An 18,890-nucleotide genomic window follows, 5' to 3' on the forward strand; every position below is an offset into this window, starting at 1 on the left:
GCTCATTTGTAGAATCTAATGAACTTAAACTGATGAATAAAATAGATCCAGAGATTCAGAAACATCAAACCTCAAAGGGAAGGATGGGGAGGGCTCGGGGATTGGCGGGGGGAGGGGGGGGTAAGAGATCAACCAAAGGACTTGTATGCATGCAAATAATCATAACCAATGGACACACACAGTAGAGGGGGTGAGGGCATGTGCTGGGGGGTGGGAGCAGCTGGGGAGAGGTCAATGGGGGGGGGGGAAAGGAGACATGTATTACTTTCAACAATAAAGAATTTGAATAAGTAAAAAATAAAATCACAAAATAATAATAATTTCTTTGAAATAAATGTAAGTAATGCTTTATATTATAGCTTTTAAAGAATAAAATAAGCTGAGAATCATGGGAACCTGAAAATAAATGCTCAAAATAAAACTAATTCTCCTAAATGTGTAAGAACTAAAAGAATTTTAACTTGAATAAACAGCCATGATTTCAGCATCAAAATCACTTAATAAAGGTAAAAGTTTATCCTGTTGGGCCACCGTGCATGTACATGTGGCTAGAAATTACTCAAGGTAGACAGAATAGTTCCTGCTTAACCTCAGTGATTCACTGTTTTTACAAAAAAATTATTTTGTGGTAATTATAGATTCACAGGAAGTTGCAAGGAGAGTAGCACAGAGAGGCCTCATGTACCTTTCACTCAGTTTTCTCCAATTGTTATATTTTGAATAATTACAGCACAGTATCAAAGCCAGGAAACTGACATTGATACAATGCGTGTATATCTTTATCATTGGGTCACAAGTGTATAGTTGTGTAACTACCACCAGAATCAAGACAGGGGATTGTTCCAACAGCACAAAGGTCTCCCTCAAGCTACCTACCTCTTCTTAGTGACACTCAACCTCTCACCCTAACCCCTAGCAATCACAAATTTGTTTCCCGTCTCCAGACTGTTGACATGTAGAATATGCCATCTAAATGAAATCATAGAGAATGTGACCATTTGAGATGAACATTCTTTCACTTAGCACAATGCCCTTGAGATGCATCCAAAATATTGCATGTTTTTATTGATGGGGTATTTCATAAGGTGTGCCACAATTTAACCATTTACTTATTGAAGGACATTGGTGGTTTACAGTTTTTGTATATTAAAATTGAACTCCTATGAATAATTATGTACATGTTTTATGTAGACATAAATTATAATTTCTCTGGAATGCTCAGAAGTGCAATGATTAAGTTTTATGGTAAATGTATAATTAATTTTAAAAAATTGATGAATTACTTTAGAGTGGCTGTACTATGTTACATTCCCACCAGCAATGTATGAGAGATCCAGTTTCTCTGCATTCTCTCCAGCAACTGATGTTATCATTTTTCCCAGCAGTGATCCTACTGAGTCTGTAATATCTTATTGAGGTCTTCATTTGCATTTCCCTTATGGCAGTGCTACTGCACATTTTTAAATGTACTTATTTGCCATCTCCTTTCATGAAATTTCTGTCCACACTTTTTGCCCTTTTTATCTGAGTTCTTTATGTACTCTAGATACAAGTTCTTCTTTAGACAAGTGAATTGCACATTTTTCTCCCAGTCTGTAGCTTGTCTTTTCAACCTTTTAACAGGGTTTTGTTTTGTTTTTGTGTGTTTTTTTTTTTTTTGCAGAGCAATAGTTTTTAATTGTGATGAAATCCAATTTATCTATTTTCTTATACATATCATGCTTTTAGTGTTATGTCCAAGAACTCTTCAGAAAACCATAGGTCTTGAAATTTTTCCCAATGTTTCATTTTGAAGGTATTAAAGTTTTACATTTACATTTAAATCTATGATGTATTTTGAGTTAGTTTTGACTAAGGTGTGATGTTTAGAAGTTCATTTTTTTTGTCATTGTATATCCAATTACTCCAGCCCCATTTATTGAAAATGCTATGCTTCTGGCTGCGGGCTTGGACGCGGAGTCTGCGCCATCTGAAACCGGAAAGTGGAGCTTATCAGAAGCCTGAGAATCCACAACTGCGGCACCCACGGAACAGCTGCAAGCCCCAGAACAATGCTCCCCAATTGGCGCAAACACACGGGTTCAGAGGAGCTCTACACTCCACCACGGAAAGGAGAGAGAGAACTACATAACCAGACACCCAGAGAAGAGAGACCATGGGGAGACAAAGACAGCCAGCATATGAAAGAAAAGCAGGCATCACCAGAAAAGGAAGTAAACGAAATGGAGGCAAGCAACCTTCCAGAAAAAGAATTCAGAGAAATGGTCATAAGGTGGCTGAAAAGAATGGAAGACAAATTCGAAAATATGAGCAAGAACCAAGAGGAAATGAAGAAGAACCAAGAAGAAATGAAAAATGACATCGCTGCTGTAAAGAACTCAATAGAAAGCATCAAGAGTAGACTAGAAGAAGCAGAGGACCGCATCAGTGAGCTAGAAGACAAGATGGGAAAAAATACCCAAGCAGAGCAACTTCTAGAAAAAAAAATTAAAAAGCAGGAGGAGAGCCTAAGGGAACTTTGGGACAACATGAAACAAAACAACATCTGCATAATAGGGGTTCCAGAAGGAAAGGAAGCTGAGCAAGGAATAGAAAACCTCTTTGAAGAAATAATGACAGAAAATTTCCCTGATATAGAGAAGAAAAAACCCACACAAATCCAAGAAGCTCACAGAGTCCCAAGCAAAATGAACCCCAAAAGACCGACACCAAGGCACATTATAATTAAATTGGCAAACACCAACGACAAAGTAAGAATCTTAAAAGCGGCAAGAGAGAGACAGAAAGTTACATACAAAGGAACCCCCATCAGACTAGCAACTGATTTCTCAACAGAAACTCATCAGGCCAGAAGGGAATGGAATGAAATATACAAAGTCATGCAAAGGAAGGGTCTGAATCCAAGAATACTGTACCCAGCAAGGCTATCAATCAAAATTGAAGGTGAAATCAGGAGCTTCACAGACAAAAAAGGACTAAGGGAATTTATTACCACCAAACCAGCAATGCAAGAAATGCTAAAGGGTCTGCTGTAAAAAAAAAAAAAAAAAAAGAAAGAAATAGGAAGCAAAGAAGGAACACAGGTGTAAAGAATAGGAATGGTGACAAATAAGTACCTATCAATAATAACTTTAAATGTAAATGGATTAAATGCCCCAATCAAAAGACATAGGGTAATGGACTGGATAAGAAAACATGACCCATATATCTGCTGTCTACAAGAAACCCACCTCAGAAAAAAAGACGCACACAGACTGAGGGTGAAGGGATGGAAAAAGGTTTTCCAGGCAAATGGAACTGAAAAAAAAGCTGGGGTAGCAATACTTATATCTGACAAATTAGATATCAAACTGAAGGACATAACAAGAGATAAGGAAGGCCACTTCATAATACTAAAGGGAGCAATCCAACAAGAAGAAATAACTCTGGTAAACATATATGCACCCAATACAGGAGCACCCAAATACATAAAAAAACTCCTGGAGGATATCAAGGCAGAGATTGACAGCAATACAATCATAGTAGGAGACTTTAATACCCCACTGTCACCATTGGACAAATCCTCTAAACAAAAAATCAGCAAAGAAACATCAATCCTAAATGACTCACTAGACCAGATGGAATTAATTGACATCTTCAGAACATTTCACCCCAAAGCCACAGAATATACATTCTTCTCAAGTGCACATGGGTCATTTTCAAAGATAGACCATATGTTGGAACATAGGAAAAGTCTCTTCAAATTCAAGAAGATAGAAATCATATCAAGCATCTTCTCAGATCACAGTGGCATAAAACTGGAAATCAACTACAATAAAAACAACCCAAAGAAATCAAACACATGGAGGCTAAACAGCATGCTATTAAACCATGACTGGGTTACCAAAGAGATCAAAGAAGAAATAAAAAACATCATGGCAACAAATGACAATGAAAACACTACAATCCAAAATCTATGGGACATAGCGAAAGCAGTCTTGAGAGGGAAGTTCATAGCTCTACAAGCCTACTGCAAAAAACAAGAAACAGGGGTAATAAATTACCTAACCCAACAACTCAAAGAGTTAGAAAAAGAGCAACAAGAAAAGCCGAGTGTAAGCAGAAGGAAGGAAATAATAAAGATCAGAGCAGAGATAAACGACATAGAGACCAAAGAAACAATACAAAAGATCAACAAAACCAAGAGCTGGTTCTTTGAAAGGATAAACAAGATTGATGAACCTCTAGCCAGGCTCACCAAGAAGCAAAGAGAGAGGACCCAAATAAACAAGATCAGAAATGAAAGAGGTGAAATAACAACAGATCCCGCCGAAATACAAAGGATTGTTAAAAAATACTACGAACAACTCTATTCCAACAAACTGGAAAACCTGGAGGAAATGGACATATTCCTAGAAAAATATAACATTCCAAAACTCAATCAAGAAGAATCTAAACAGCTCAATATGCCAGTAACTATGGAAGAAATTGAAGCAGTCATCAAAGAGCTTCCGGCAAACAAAAGCCCGGGGCCAGATAGCTTCACAGGAGAGTTTTACCAAACATTCAAGGAAGAACTAAAACCTATCCTCCTCAGACTATTTGAAAAAATTCAAGAGGAAGGAACACTTCCAAGCTCCTTCTATGAAGCCAGCATCACCCTAATACCAAAACCAGATAAAGAAAACACAATGAAAGAGAATTACAGGCCAATATCCCTCATGAATGTAGATGCCAAAATCCTCAACAAAATTCTAGCAAATCGGATCCAGCAGTACATCAGAAAAATCATACACCATGACCAAGTAGGGTTTATCCCAGGAATGCAAGGATGGTACAATATCCGCAAATCAATAAACGTGATACATCACATAAACAAACTGAGAGATAAAAATCACATAGTCATATCAATTGATGCAGAAAAAGCATTTGACAAAATCCAACACCCTTTCTTGATAAAAACTCTCAACAAGGTGGGAATAGAAGGATCATACCTCAACATCATAAAAGCTATATATGATAAACCCACAGCTAACATCATACTCAATGGGCAAAAACTAAAACCATTTCCCCTAAGAACAGGAACAAGACAAGGATGCCCACTCTCACCACTCCTGTTTGACATAGTACTGGAAGTATTAGCCATTGCAATTAGACAAGAAGAAGAAATAAAAGGCATCCAAATTGGAAAAGAAGAAGTAAAGCTGTCCTTATTTGCAGATGACGTGATATTGTACATAAAAAACCTGAAAGACTCCATCAAAAAACTAACAGACTTAATAAATGAATTCCGCAATGTAGCAGGATACAAAATTAACGCCAAGAAATCTATGGCATTTCTATACACCAACAGTGAACTTACAGAAAGAGAGACTAAAAAAGCAATCCCATTTTCCATCGTACCAAAAAAATTAAGATATTTAGGAATAAACCTAACCAAGGAGGTAAAAGACCTATATGTGGAAAACTACAGGTCACTGAAAAAAGAGATAGAGGAAGATGTAAACAGATGGAAGAACATACCATGTTCATGGATTGGTAGAATCAACATCATCAAAATGTCCATACTACCCAAAGCAATCTATAGATTCAATGCACTCCCCATTAAAATACCAACAGCATATTTCACAGACCTAGAAAGAACTCTCCAAAAATTCATCTGGAATAAAAAAAGACCCCGAATAGCCACAGCAATCCTGAGAAAGAAGAATAAAGTAGGAGGGATCTCAATGCCAGATTTCAAGCTGTATTACAAAGCCACTATCCTCAAAACAGCCTGGTACTGGCACAAGAACAGACATATAGATCAATGGAATAGAATAGAGAATCCAGATATCGACCCAAACCACTATGCGCAATTAATATTTGACAAAGGAGGCATGAGCATACAATGGAGTCAAGACAGTCTCTTCAATAAATGGTGTTGGGAAAATTGGACAGATACATGCAAAAAAAATGAAACTAGATCACCAACTTACACCATACACAAAAATAAACTCAAAATGGATACAGGACTTAAATATAAGATGAGAAACCATAAAAATACTAGAGGAATCCACAGGCAGCAAAATCTCAGACATATGCCAAAAGAACTTTTTCAGCTATACTGCCCCTAGGGCAATGGAAGCCAAAGAGAAAATAAACAAATGGGACTACATCAAAATAAAAAGCTTTTGCACAGCAAAAGAAACCATCAACAAAACAACAAGAAACCCCACTGTATGGGAGAACATATTTGCAAATGGTATCACTGATAAAGGTTTAATTTCCAACATCTACAGGCAAGCTTATACAACTTAATAAAAGGAAGATAAATGATCCAATAAAAAAATGGGCAAAGGACCTAAATAGAATATTTTCAAAAGAAGACAGAAGGAAGGCCAAGAGACACATGAAAACATGCTCAAAGTCACTAATTATCCGAGAGATGCAAATCAAAACGACAATGCGATACCATCTCACACCTATCAGAATGGCTATCATCAACAAATCAACAAACGACAAGTGTTGGCGAGGATGCGGAGAAAAAGGAACCCTCGTGCACTGCTGGTGGGAATGCAGACTGGTGCAGCCACTGTGGAGAACAGTATGGAGTTTCCTCAAAAAACTGAAAATGGAACTCCCATTTGACCCAGTAATCCCACTCCTAGGAATATATCCTAAGAAACCAGAAACACCAATCAGAAAGGATATATGCACCCCTATGTTCATAGCAGCACAATTTACAATAGCTAAGATTTGGAAACAGCCTAGGTGCCCATCAGCAGATGACTGGGTCAGAAAACTATGGTACATCTACACAATGGAATACTATGCTGCCATAAAAAAGAAGGAATGACTACCATTTGTAGGCACCTGGATGGAATTAGAGAACATTATGCTAAGTGAAATAAGCCAGTCAATGAAAGAAAAATACCACATGATCCCACTCATTTGGGGATAATGAAAAACATTATAAACTGATGAACCAAAAGATAGTTACAGAGGCAGTAAAGCATCAAACAGACTGTCTAATTACAGCGGTAAGGTTAGGGAGAGGTGGGGGAAATAAGAGATCAACTGAAGGACTTGTATGCATGCATATAAGAGTAACCAACGGATGCAAAACATTGGGGGGTGAGGGCATGTATGGGAGTGGGGTGGGGGGGGCAATGGTAAGATATGTACACATATACCTTAATAAAAATTTGAAAAAAAAAATGCTATGCTTCTGCATTTGAATTGCTTTTGAAACTTTTTCAAAAATCAGTGGCTGCACTTGTGGGGTCCTCTATTCTGTTCCATTTTCCCATGTATCTAACCCTCTGCCAATACAACCAAATTTTGATTACTATAGCTATATAAGTTTTGAAATTAGAGTGACTTCTCCATCATTCTTATTTTTCACAATTTTTAACTATTCCAATTTCTAAGACTTTCCACATAAAGTTTAAATTTAGTTTAGTCTTCTCCATGCCTACAAAAATCTTGCTTGCATTTTGATGGGAATTACATTAAATCTACGAGTGCTTGAAAACGAAGTATATTTACTATTGTTGTGTGTGCTCTATAAGTGTTAATTTGACTTTATTATAATCATTTTATCATTTTGTAATGTATATCTCTGTCTTTAATAATTTTCTTTGCTCTGAAATCCACTTTATCTGATATTAACATAGCCAGTATTGCTTTTTTGATTGTTTGTACTTTATATCTCTTCCCGTACTTTTACTTTCAACTTTCCTAAATTATTAGACTTTAAGCGAGTTTCTTATATACAACATAGAAGTGGATGAATTTTTTGTTTGTTTCTTGTTTACCTTTCCGCCAATCTCTGTTCTTTGGTGTTAATTTAATGTAATTACTGATAGACTAGAGCTTAAATCTACATCTTTATTGTTTTTGTTTTTGTTTTGTTTTGTTTTGTATTTGCTCTCCATTTATCTGTTTTCTGTGTTCTTCTTTCCTGTGATTACATAAACTTTTTTAAAATTGAATTTTAATTTATCTATGTGTTTTTTTAAATTCATTTCTTTGTATAACTTTTTAGAATTTGTTTTGTTTTGAGAGGTAATTACTATAAAATTTGTTCTGTATAGTTTTATTTTAGTGATTATTCTAGGTATTATATTTACATAACTTATCACAGTCAATGGTGTTACCATTTTACCAGTTTGAGTGAAGGTTAGAAATTTTGTGCCTCTTTATATCCTTTTCCCTCTCCTTTAATAATGTTTCTTACTATCTCCTCTACATACATTTAGAACCGGATAAGTGTTATAAATTTGCTTCAACAGTCAAATTTAATTAAGGAACCTCAAGTAAAAAATGACTATCACATTTACCCATGTTCACTCTTCCTTCCTGAAGTTCCAAGGCTCCTTCCTTTCTCATATTCTTTCTGTTCACAGCATTCTGTTCCATTAGTCCCTTCGAAGGTCTGCTGGTAGAAACTGCTGTCTTCTTCATCTAGGAGTCTTTTGTTTCCCCTCTTCATCCCAAAGCTTATTTTCATTGAGTATGGGTTCTGGATTGACACTTTTTTCTTCTAGTACCTAAAAACTGTTGTGCCTCTTTCCCTTGACATCAGCGGCTACTAATGATAAATCTACTGTCATTTATCTTGTTTCAGATGAGGTGTCATCTTTCTCTGACTACTTTAAACATTTTTTTTTGTTCGTTTTAAGATGTTTTGTTATATATATTTGTGTGGCCTTCTTTGCATGTATCTTGATTGGAATTCACTCACTTCTAGAATTGTAGGTTTACAGCTCTTCCCAAATTTTGGAAATTTTATGCTACTATTATTTTTTAATAATGTTTCATTCCTATCCTTTTTCTCCTCTCCTCTGGGAACCAAATGACATAAGTTTTAGATTTTTGTGAGGGATCGATCCCAAAATTTTCCTGAGGCTCTGTTCATTTTATTAAAAGTCTAATTCTTTCTTTTGTTAGTTTGGAGCATTTTATTGTCTTATGTCAAGTTCACTGAATCTTTTTCTGTATTCTCCATTCTGCTAATGAATCCATCCTTTGAGTTTTTATTTTCCAGTGCTAAAACTTCCACTTGATTTTTCTTACATCTTCTCTTTCTTTAATATTTTGACTGGAGAATTTTTAATTTTTTAATTGTTTCAAGCATGTTTGTAATTGCATGTGGAAGCATTTTTATAATGGCTGCTTTAACATTTTTGTCAGAAAGTGCTAACATCTGTGTCATCTTGGTTTTATTAGCTTACGTTGGTTGTCTTTTCTTATTCAATTTGAATTGTTCCTTATTCTAAATATGACAAGTGATTTACCACTAAAACCAGGACCTTTTGCATATTACATTATGAAACACTGGATCTTATTTAAATCTTGTGATTTGGTATCCCTCTGACACTGCTCCAGTGAGGGGAGAAGTGGATATCCAGGTTCCCCACTAGGCTTCCACTAGTAGACCCTGGCTGAGAGGGACAAGGTTTCCTCTGAGACTATGAGGTGGTAACTTGTGACTGCTGGGTGTGAGTAAAAGTCCTAACTCTCCAATAGAATTCCTCTGACACCATCCTACTGAGTATAGGTGGAGGTGTCTTGTTACTACTGGGTGGAGGTGAAAGTGCAAGCTACCCATGTGGTCTGCAGAAGGAAAGTCCTCTTCACTGGGCAAAGGATGCAAGTCTTGGCTCTCCACTCAACCTTGCTTCACAGAGGGAGAGTGTTGGGGAACCTCATTACGCCTGGTAACAGTGGAGGTCTTGGTTCTCAATTTGACCATCACTGCCAAGAGTGTGGCCATTTATTTTGTGATTTTATGCTGGACTACAGCAGTTATTGTTCAAAAGTTTTCTGTCTAACGAGGCTGCCCTTTCCTGATATTTTACTTGAGAAATCAGTGGTTTCTTGGGGCATTTACTTATTTAGTCTTCAGCTGCTAGCATTTCCAGGTTGCCAACTTCTCTAGTATCTAGTCTGGAATAAATGCAGCAAAAAGAAAAACCAAGGTTCTCACCACTATGTTATTTGAGTTAGGCTTTTTCAGAGTGCATGCATTTCCTTTTCACGGCAGTCAGTCAAATTCTGTGCCTCATATCAGTACTTGAACTTGATAGGAGTTTCTTGCCCTTTCTCCAGTGAAAGCAGATCTCTGCTTGGTATCAATAAACATCCTGGATTCAAACCAGTTTCCAAGCTCTTTCCTGGGAGTGGAGATTCTGTCCAGAAGCAGCGCATTTTTACCTGTGCCCTAGGAAGGAGTGTGCCTCCTACCCTCCCCAGAGGTGTGTGCTTTGCTTCTCCTTCCTTCCCAGAAACAATGGGATTTTGCCTGATCAGTGGTGACAAGGGTGCTTGCTGCTGCTCTCCCAAGTTAAAACTTTCACTGTATACTAGGGAGGGGCTGAGAAGATGCATGGCTTTGGCCCTGCACCCCAGTATCAGCTGACCACTTCCTGCATGCTTATGTCATTGAGAGAACTCTCTCTAGTTTCCTTCCCTGCCTCCAGACTTTCTTATGAGCACCCAGTGAAAACCTTTAGGAAAAAATTCTTGAGTTAGTGTGAAATCCCTGTGTCTGTGGCTCCTAGCTATTCTAAACTGGCTTGCTAGTTTTACAGTAAACCTTAAGAAATCATTAACATTTTAGCTGATTTTTTTCTTACCAAATGGAAAACTGACCACCCTCTTCTGTACTCTGCAAACAATAAAGAAGTTTATATGTCCTATTTCTACTTGGAAGGTCTGGTCACTATTTGGAATTCAGTTTAATTGGTTGATCTGCAACCTTAGCTCTCTGATGGGATAAGAAAAAGGTGTCATTTTGGATATTAGTTGCTTTTTTTCTTAATGTTAAGGTGGGAGTGAAATTCTCCTGCAACTTTCTAGATCAGGGGTGGGCAAACTTTTTGACTCGAGGGCCACAATGGGTTCTTAAACTGGACCGGAGGGCCAGAACAAAAGCATGGATGGAGTGTTTGTGTGAACTAATATACATTCAAAGTAAAGGAGCGGAGGGGAGAGCAAGAGAACCCTCCGCTCTTTCGTCTCCACAGGCCAGATAGAACCCGTGGGCCCACAGCTGTTCTAGATCTTAATCATAAGTAGAACCACAAAGGTCTTTGCAGGCTAGCTTTCTAAAGACAACTTGTGGACTTTAATAAAAATTAGACCCAAATGATAAAAGAAATATAAACATCTTATTGGAATTAATGTGTACATATATGTAAATACAATAAATAATCCTAAGGCACAAACCTATTTTAACAAAGATGCTAATTACCAATAACCCCTACACAGATTATTAGTTTAATAATAGTATTTAGGATGGTGCTCTTTTATTGTTGGAATCAGAAAATTAATTTTTCCACTCTGGTCCTCCCACCTGTATCTATTGTCCATGTGGGACTATATATGCCCATAGTTGTCAGTTCCTTCTCATAGATGGTATATTAATTAGAAGTTCTCAGCTTCTTCTTACCACTTATCATATTGTTTAGTCTTACAACATTCAAATAAACAATACTTTTACTTCAATATCTAATTGTGACTGTATAAAATATGCTGAAAACCTAAGATGTATCATTACATAATCCTATATAATAAAAGTCTAATATGCAAACAGACCAAACAGCAGAACAACCGATCACTATGAAGTGCACTGACCTCCAGGGGGCCGACGCTCAATGCAGGAGCTGCCCCCTGGTGGTCAGTGAGCTCCCACAGGGGGAGCACCGCTCAGCCAGAAGCCCTGAGCAGGCTCACGGCTGGCAAGCGCAGCAGCAGTGGAGGGAGCCTCTCTCGCCTCCAAAGCAGCACTAAGGATGTCCAACTGCCAGCTTAAGCCAGGGGAAGCTGGCCTAAGCTGGCAGTCGGACATCCCCCGAGGGTTCCCGGATTGTGAGAGGGCGCAGACCGGGCTGAGGGACCCCTCCCCCCAGTGCAATTTTCGTGCACTGAGCCTCTAGTTACATAATAAATAAAATGATCAAATAGATTAAAGAAATATCCATGCAATATTTATATATCCATGAAACACTTAACAAAACCCATCCAATAAGTGACCACAAAGAAAAAATATTTAAATAAAAATCAAATGTAAAAATTGTAAAGGCTCAAGTACCTAATCATAAATATTGTGACCATAATTATACTTATGGTGATGGAAGAAGATTTGACTTTGGATGGTGGGCACACAGTGTAATATATAGATCTTGTAACATAGAAACCCATACCTGAAACCTACATGATCATATTAACCAATATCACCCCAATCAATATAATAAATAAATAAAAGCTTAGCAAAAAAAGCGTTTCACAATATGCCACTTAAAATGTACAATTATCATATTGAAAATATGTCATTTTGTGTCCTGAATACTTTTTTCAACCTAGTGTTTTAAATTTATGTACCTAGACTTTGACCACAAGGTACAAAGTCTTGATCCCATGGCAGCTCTATTTGTAAGAGGGTTTAGGTAAGATATTCATGCCACCTTAAAAAAATACTGTTTACTGTCCATTTCCAAGTCTGGATCTAAATAAAAATAATATTTAATGTGTCTATCATGCTGTGGAAAGAATGTGATCCTTATTTGAGTTTTGTTAATTTGGGTTTAGATTTTAATATCTCTCAAATGCTCTTTTGTATTCACCTGGTAGCCTAAACAGATGCATAAATCATATTTATCATAATTAACCTATTTACTTTTCTTTATTTTTGATTCACTTTTATTAATGAGTCTTCTGAATAGCTTATGGTTTCTACTAAATCTATTCATTGGCAGGGTGCATGGAATAATCACAGTCTTTGAAAAATGGAGCAATTGTTTTACATTACCAAACAACAAATATAATTTGATTGATTTTCAGTAGTCAGGTTTTCAAAATACTTCAAAGTCATATTATAAGCTTTTAATCAATTCAGTGAAAGGTTAATATTTTGAAATATCAGGGCCCTATATATTTCAACTCTTATTTTGAATAATAGATATCATTTCAAACAAAATGAATTTCAAATTTGTAGCATTTGGTAAATACATTATGTGAGCTTTAAGGAAATAATTAAGATATAGAGTATAGAAATATATTTAGGATACTAAATAAGCTGAGAAATACACACAAATCAAATACTCAATTATTTTACATATATTAAGAATTAAACATTGGAATATTCCATAATAGTTTTCATGCATGCATTTAAAGTACACAACTGGTTTTCTCACGACATTATTTTAGAGTAGCATTACTTAGCAGGTGAGTACATTTAATAATTAAAGACCTAAAAGCAGTCAATATAAAATAATGTCATGGTATTATCCCTGGAGAGAGCATTATGTACAGGTTTGGTTTGTTGACTACGTTCATTTATTCTAAAATACATCTGTTGTATACCAATGACATTTAAAAACAGACTGGCCAAGAGACTCTGGCATTTAGGTGAGTAGACAGTAGGTAGGAATAAAAAGGTGAATAAAGCATGCTTCTTGCTTCAAAGTTAAAGTATTGTTACTTAGGATAATGAAACAAAGGGGTGATGAGTATAGCAAATGTGGTAACTCAAGAATCCAACCAAAATTAACTTGTTAAATGCATTTCTTACAGTATCATCAGGGTATTTAAATTTTAATTGCCGATTTTATAACTTTCTGCTAATTATTTTACTACACTTTTTCTATGCATTACATTTAAAAATTTAGATGTTTCTCATTTCCTACAGTAAATATCTTTAAAAACAATTCTAATACATAAATTCATGTTAAGATATACCAACTAAAAAATCTTCAATTATTATTAACTTCATTTTCCTGATAATCCATTTTAAATATAAAAAATACTGAAGGTGTAAGAAGAATCAAGCAATACTTTTTTAAAGAAAATTAAAGAAAGTGGTTTAGCCAAAACCGGTTTGGCTCAGTGGATAGAGCGTCAGCCTGCGGACTGAAAGGTCCCAGGTTCGATTCCGGTCGGGGGCATGTAACTTGGTTGCGGGCACATCCCCAGTAGGAGGTGTGCAAGAAGCAGCTGATCGATGTTTCTCTCTCATCGAGTTTCTGACTATCTATCACTCTTCCTTCCTCTCTAAAAAAATCAATAAAATATATTTTAAAAAAAAAGAAAGTGGTTTAAATTAAGTAATCTGACATTATATATTCAAAATATTTAAAAAAAGAAAGCTCTTAATTCTACTGATGGATAACCATTTATTACAATCAAGAATATATTTTAATCATTACAGAGTTTGTAAGATAGTAAACATTTATTAAGTTAGCAAAGTACTCCAGCCTTAACATATTTGTTGATTCATTCCTCTACTATATATTCACAGTAGTTTTATAATGACTAGAAAATAAAAACCTATTTTTAAAAAACTATAAAATGCTATTTTAGAAAAAAGTACCCATTCTACATGACATAAAAATTGCTTTCCAAGAAGAATTGTGCAGCATGCATAGATAATGACAGACCTACTCTGAGAAGGCTGGTGAGATTTTTAAGCTAAAAGTTTTCAAGTGAGATTTTCCAGTCATATTACCGTAAATAGTGACTGAATATAAACACAGATTTTTCTGAGAGGTAATTTTACATTTTGCCACATATTTGTCACAACATCCCACCTGTAAAATATTTCTGATTTCTTACCTTATCTGACCCATTAACAGTCTTCCTCCCCAATTTCATGCTTCAGTGTGATCACTAACAAAACAGTCTACAGTCCTTAGCTGAAAGGTAATAGCATTTCTGAATGACCTAAAATCCTTTGGAATTGTACTCTACCTGATTTTCAAGGGTGTTTAATCCATTTGTATGCTCCAAACTTTCTATTTGAATTTGCATCAGGTCATGTAATATCAGTTTCTTTTGTGTCATCTGATGTAGCAATAACTTTATATAATGTGACACTGTGTAATGTAGAGTTTATAAAAAACCTCTCTTCCACAGGAGTGGGATTCATCAAATGCTGCATCTGTCCTACACCACTGACCTACTAATGGGTGTAACTACTAAATAAAAACTAGCTAGCTAGTTTTGCGAATCTCAGTATAACTATTATATGCTGATGTTAGCTATATCATTTTATACTATGAATTATCTTTCTTACATAAAATTAAATAGAAGCTAATACATCAAAACAAGAAAAAATAAATTAGTGAAATTTCATTTTCCCCTCCCACTTATGGGAGCTGTAAGGTTGGAATGTTCGAAAGTAATATCACTACCACTGAATTTCATTTATATACTCGAGCAGTGACTCCTGGGGATGGAGCATATTCCTGCCTGGAATATGGTAGGTAAAGTATAGTGAATTCTATCTTTAAGGATGTACTTCTGTATTGTTTTCTAGATTAGGGACTGACAAAGACTGGCTCATGGGCCAAATCTGGTCCAGTCTGGTTTTCTAAATACAGTAGGTCCTCGGGTCACATCGGAGATCCGTTCCTATGGCAACGTAATGCGATTTCCGCCGTAAGTCGGAACCCACCTCCATAAGCACCTACCTCACTCACATGGAGTACATACACAGCAGTAATGATGTGAAACAGTAAAAAAAAAATTAAAAGATAACAATTCCTGACCTTTACTTGTGGTAAATACATAATAAAAAACATAAAGCACATATGTACATACGTCGAAATGATGGAACTTTTTTTAAAATAAATAAATGGGAGATGGTGACGTAACCACAAAACAACGTACGTCAAGTCCGACGTAACCCGAGGACTGCCTGTAAAAGTTTACTGGAATACAGCCACACCATTTGTTTTTCATATGGTCTATGGCTGCTTTCAGGTTACAAAGGTAGTAGTTGCTACAAAGGCTATATGTCCCACAAGTTGCCCCTCCCCAATTTAGTCTCTAGCCCTTTACAGAAAATGTTTGCCAACCTCTATTCTAGATTTTGTTAAGAACTGTGAACTGCTGGTTACATGATACTAAAACGGACACTATCACTCAGCAGGTGTGACTCAGTGGTTGAGCAGTGACCTATGAACCAGGAGGTCAGGGTTCGGTTCCCGGTCAGGGTACATGCCTGGGTTGCAGGCTCGATCCCCAGTAGGGGGCATGCAGGAGGCAGCTGATCAATGATTCTCTCTCATCATTGATGTTTCTATCTCTCTCTCCCTCTCTCTCTCTGAAATAAGTAAAAATATTAAAAATAAAAATTAAAAAAAAACAAAAGATATCATAAGAATTCTTTGCAAGGTGTCATAATTTTAAAAAGTAAGTAAATTTGTTGAAACACTAAAAGAAACAAGTTTCCAAGTAAGTTCCAGGAAACAGAGTCATATCATAGTTGAAGGGGTTTTTGTTTCTTATTTAGCACAATGTCCTAGTGCTTCTTATTAAGAAAAGCAAGCATTTGGAAAGGGCAATCCACCCACTTCTAAGGAGAGTTGGTAAGGCACTAGGGCTAGAAGAAACGCCCTGAGCAGTGAGGCATGTTTGCTTCTAGTCCAGGGGTGGGCAAACTTTTTGACTCGAGGGCCACAATGGGTTCTTAAACTGGACCGGAGGGCCGGAACAAAAGCATGGATGGAGTGTTTGTGTGAACTAATATAAACTCAAAGTAAAGGAGCGGAGGGGAGAGCAAGAGAACCGGATAGAACAGCCAGATCTGGCCCGCAGGCCATAGTTTGCCCACGGCTGTTCTAGTCCAATAAAGGAACAGGGAATAAATGGTGATAGAAGGAGACTAGACTTCGATGGTGAACGCACAATACAATATACAGAAGATGTATTATAGAGTTGTACATGTGCAACCTATACAATACTATTAAACAATGTCACCCAAAAAAAGTCAATAAGAGGAAAGTTTCAAAAAAATATTAAAGAACAGTGAGTTTCACTCTTAGAAAAGAATCAAAGGCTATACTAGTATACACTGAGTGGCCAGATTATTATGATCTCTGAACGCATAATAATTTGGCCACTCAGTGTATATCCTATATAATAAAAGGCTAATATGCAAATTGTCCTCTCGACCAGGAGTTTGACCAGCAGGGAGGCCAGACAACCGCCCATGTCCCCTCCCCCCAGCCAGGATGGCTGGACCCCACCCATGCACAAATTCATGCACCGGGCCTCACACACACACACACACACACACACACACTGAGTGGCCAGATTATTATGCATTCAGAGATCATAATAATCTGGCCACTCAGTGTATAGCACACTGAACTACACACTGTAGTTCCATTCAACAAACTTAACATATTCTCTGGGTGGATCCTATAAGAGAATCTTGTAGAGGGCTGCCTGGGAAGGCACATGGGCATTTCTTTAAATTGTTGTCAGCTGAGCCCGAGGCGACTGGCAGAGCCGTGTCTCGGTTACGCCCTCCCCAAGAAGGTGGGGGGCGTTATCAGTACTGACTTTTTACCTTTGTCCAGGTGCCGGAAAGCGGGCTTTGATATGTAAATCCAGGCAAGCACCAGGAATACTAGGGCCTACTCAAGAATGCAAATAAGCTCCTTTGATCCTAAGTTTTGGTGATACTTCCTGGTATTTGGAGGTATAAAATAAATGTGCTGCGTGAGCTCCGGGGTCCCTGCCTCTCCATCAGAGAGGATAGCGTCCCACCTGGCTCCCAGCTTTGTTTCTATCTTTCTATCTGGTCTCTTTCTTTCTTTTATTTCTTAATCCCCAGCTCCTCCACTCAGGAACCGGACCTATTCCTTTTCCGTGCTGGACGCGGAAAAGAGAGAATACCTCTACAGAATCTGAAACTGATTTTATATTGCTACAGCAACATCTTTACATTCTATTCCCTAATCACATTGGGAGGGAAAATTCTTTCTGTCATAAAAACATTTCTGAAGAGAGTTATAGATGATGGCATGATATTGGGCTAGGTGATAGATGGGCCAATCAGTAGAAGGCAATAATGTTTGTTAAAAGCAGTCTACAGTGAGGATTACAGATACAATGCAGCAATGGACAATGGTTAATAGATCCCATGGAAGGTCAATAGATTCCATGGAAGGGACCTTTATCAGTAGAATTCCAGTGTGTATTAAGAATTAGATGCCAGCATCTAGAACTGTGCATGGTTTGATGAGGAAATGGACTTTCTTTTGCTGTCATCTGATGATATCTAAATGTTGTTATTTAACATTTCCATTAGAGGAATAAGTGTCTTATATAAACACTAGAGGCCCGATGCATGAAGATTCATGCAAGAATGGGCCTTCCTTCCCCTGGCTGCCAGTACCGCCTTCGCTCCGGCCAGAGCCGCCTTTCTGCCTTCCCACGCTGCCCAGAGGCCCGGAGCAGCTGAGGCGGTGCAGAACACCTGTGTCCTGCCCTGCCTCTGGCTGCTCAGTGCCTGTGTATGCAAATTAACCCACCATCTTTGTTGGGTTAATTTGCATGCTAACTCCTGATTGGCTGGTGGGTGTCATGAAGGTATGGTCAATTTGCATCTTACTCTTTTATTAGTGTAGCAATGCTCAGAACCAGCTACTAAAGATCTCCAACAATGGCCAACTAGCACTCAATTATAAAGCCACTTCTAGCTAGCACTGGCCATCTAGTAAAAGAGTTATTTTAACCAATTTGACTATCTGATGGATGAAGATGTGATAAGTGTGCGTGCACGCACACACACACACACACACACACACACACAAATATAAAATCACATGGCAATAAAAAAAAATGAAATCCTGCCATTTGTGACAACATGGATGGGCCAAAAGGACATTATAATAAGTGAAATAAGTTCAAGAAAAACAAATACTGCATGATTTCACTTACATGTGGAATTTTAAAAAATAAAATAAACAGAACAAAACTAAAACAGACTCATAGAAACAGAACAACTGATGGTTGCTAGGAGGAAGGGGAGTGGAGGAATTGTTAAAAAAGGTTAAAGGGAATATAATCAATAATAATGTGATAACTGTGCAAGGTGGCAAATGGTTGCTAAACTTAATATGGTGATCACATCA

This window comes from Plecotus auritus, assembly GCF_963455305.1.
Source record: "Plecotus auritus genome assembly, chromosome: 4".
NCBI lineage: Eukaryota > Metazoa > Chordata > Mammalia > Chiroptera > Vespertilionidae > Plecotus > Plecotus auritus.